Source organism: Alligator mississippiensis, chromosome 2, assembly GCF_030867095.1.
Source record: "Alligator mississippiensis isolate rAllMis1 chromosome 2, rAllMis1, whole genome shotgun sequence".
NCBI lineage: Eukaryota > Metazoa > Chordata > Crocodylia > Alligatoridae > Alligator > Alligator mississippiensis.
The window spans coordinates 158,088,434-158,091,708 of NC_081825.1; the positions used below are offsets into that span (position 1 = coordinate 158,088,434).

The 3,275-nt window shown below is 41.9% G+C and overlaps 1 long non-coding RNA gene across 1 annotated transcript; it reads right to left on the reverse strand.

Moving 5' to 3' along the window:
• Positions 1 to 447: 447 nt before the first annotated feature.
• Positions 448 to 2,992, reverse strand: LOC132248370 (uncharacterized). Its single transcript, XR_009459549.1, has 3 exons — positions 2,679 to 2,992; positions 712 to 840; positions 448 to 593 (listed from the first exon to the last, which is right to left on the reverse strand). It is a non-coding gene; the product is annotated as an uncharacterized LOC132248370 (long non-coding RNA).
• Positions 2,993 to 3,275: the final 283 nt, after the last annotated feature.

Sequence of the window (3,275 nt, forward strand, 5' to 3'; positions counted from 1 at the left end):
GCAACAGCAGGCATTAACCCCAACCCCCCAACCCCCTGGGTGACCATGCATATGAAATACATTATAATGCAGACTTACTAAAGTCTTTAAAGACTTGCTAAAGGCTAAAGGCTCTGGGAGGTCCATGCAAGGAGAAGTTTTGCAGATTGCCTGCTTGCCACTGGGGGTGGGTGGGGTTGAATAGTCTTTTTTTTTTTAAAAGCCATGCTGGCTACACCGCACTCTAGACAGCACTCATCAACCATTCCACCTCCCTCCCTCTGATAATAGTCCACCCTGCAACTCTTTCCAGTAATTCCATGACTCCATAAACCTCTCCCACATCTCAAGCACAGCATCCCCACCACTCTGAGGTGGGCATGGTCTCCGAAAACCAACCCAACCACGCCAAAGAAAACATGACACTTAAATAAAGCAAAATTAAAACTTTACTGAAAATGCTGCAGCTCAAAAGCTTAACTTAACAATATAAAACATATATACAAATGTAAAAAAAAAAAAGGGGGGAGAATAGTTTCAGTGCACTCCTCTGCTCCTCATCACTGCACTGTGGGCGGGTTGCCATCCCCAGTGAGTTCTGCCTGTGAATTTTTCTGCAAGGAGAGGGGAAAGAAGAAGAAGAGGAAGAGGAGAGGGGTTTGGAGCACAGTAGGAAAACCAGACTTTTGCCTGCCTCCCCCCCCCCCCAACAAGGTCGGTGGGACATATTACCTAAATAGCATCCGGGACACTGCATATTCTGGGTGTCTTGTCATGGTGAAGGGGATTAACTAGAAGTCTCTGGAGTCTCTGGCTGCTTGCACGAACAAAATCCACAGTTGGAGCGGCGTAACTGGAAAGCTATGGAAATTAAAACATCTCTGAGTAGTGTTAGTTTAAGGCACTAAATGGACTTTAAAGTGGCGGGAGATCCCGGGTCATGCAAACACAAATGCAGTTGTGTTGACATAAATGGGAAATTTTGTTTCATCTATACATACCCCAAGATGATAAGGGGGGTGGGGGAGGAAAGAAAGCACCAGAATAAGGGCACTGGACTTCAGAAAAGCAGACTTTAACAAATTCAGGGGGCAGGCAGGGAGACATGTAATTTGAGAGCCACTTTGAAAACTTGTGGAGATCAAGTGAGGCCCTGGAGGACTGGAAAAAAGCAAATTTAGTGCCAATCTTTAAAGAAAGAAAAATGGAGGATCTGGGAATTTACAGACTAGTCAGCTTGGCCTCACTACCTGGAAAGGTCAGGGAGTAGTCCCTTAAGGAATCTTTTGTAAAGCACCTAGAGGAGAACAACGTGATCAGGAACAGGCAGCAAAGATTTGCCAAGTGCAAGTCATGCTTGATCAACCTGAGTTGATTCTATGATAAGGTGACAGGCTCTGTGGATAGGGGAGAGAGCAGGGGATGTGATATACTTTGGCTTTAGAAAGGCTTTTGACACCGTCTCGCACAACATTCTCATTAACAAGCTAAGGAAATAGAGAATATGAAAGTACTGGAAGACATACATAACTGCTTGGATCATTGTACCCAATGAGTCATCAATGTACATCAATGGCTTAATGTCTAGTTGGGGAGAGGTTTCAATTAGGGTTCTCCAGAGTTTTGCCCTCAGTCCAATATTGTCTAATAGCTTCATTAATGATTTGGTAGATGGAATCAAGTGCACAATTAGAAAATTTGCGGATGACACCAAGTTGGGTGGACTTGCAGATACTCTGGAGGACAGGGCTAGGATCCAGAATAACCTGGGTAGGCTGGAAAAAATGATCAACAATCAGTCAGATGAGATCTAACAAGGACAACTGCAAAGTCCAGCACTAGGGACAGAATAATAATACACAAATATAGAGTGGGAAGGACTGGGTAGGCTGCAGTATGTTGGAGAAGGACCATTAGATGAATATAAGCCAATAGTGTGCTCTCATTGCCAAAAAAAGCCAATAGCTTATTGGGTTGTATCAATTGGAGTGTCACTTGAAAATCAAGGGAAGAGATTCTTTTGTTCTAGCTCTAGTGAGGCCTCACCTGGAATACTGTCAAGTTTTGGGTCCCATACTTCAAAAAAGATATGGACAGCTTAGAAAGAGTTCAGCACAGAGCAACAAAAATGATTAGGGGCTTGAAACTCAAGATTTATGAGAAAAAGCTGAAATTAGGGTTATTTAGTTTGTAGAAGGAAAGACTGAGGGGGGAATTTGATAACTGTCTTCAGATTTGTAAAGGGCAATTACAGAGAGGATGGAGATGGGCTTTTCTTTGTGACCATAGGGGACAGGACTTGGGGGAATTATCTCAAGCTGCAACAGAGAAAATTTAGGTTGGAGATTAGGAAGACTTTCTGACTGTAAAGGTGGTCAAGAACTGGAACTGTAGCTATGAGAGGCACACAGTGTGTTGGCATAATAGAATACAATGTATGAAAATATTCTGGTTATAGCTTTCTGTATATAGACCATTCATGTGCTGATCATGAGTTTCTAGCATGAGTATGACAAAATGAAGGTGGGAAAAAGTCTTAAGGTCTTATCTATAAATGATACTAACCTAAAAATAGAGGGCCACATTTCAAAAAGAAAAATAATCTAGAATCACAAACATCCCCCACAGAACTCTCCCAAGCTATTTATCCTCCCATCTACAGCAGGGAGATGGGCATTGGAATGTGACATAAAGCTCACCAGATTCAGATTCTGATGAAAGCAGCAGCTGGGAATTGAGTTCCACAGTAGTGAGGCCTTCACCAACAACATCATGGTAACATATTTTCACTATTCAACCAAGGGAATTTCTAGGTCTATCTTTCAGGCTCTTTCAACTACCTCAGTATCATATAGGTAGACAACGCATATTTCTAGGATCCAACTTGCTTTGTAGATGAACTGAAAGTCAGCCTGGAAAGCACAGAAATTATGTCAAATATTCCCTCTAGCAAACACTGTTAACAAAGGGTACAAATTGCATTCTGAACCAATTAAGTATTTTGGGCACAGTCTTAGCTTCTGGTTTTCTAGAGTTCTGATAACTGATGTAAACATACTGCTGCAGGTTTCCATATTCCTTGTGTTTCAATGATTTCCAGAGCAATTATGTACAGTTAACAAATACAATTATTTTTGCTGTAATTCCTTGCTCTAAAAATTCATCCTGAGAGTTTTTGTTCTCCCACATCATCACCAATCAAAGTTCTGCAGACAAGATTCTGGCCTCAGTTATACCTGATCAACCCTATCACTGATTAGCCACATAAATGGAAGTTCAGTTACAAAAACAGCAGG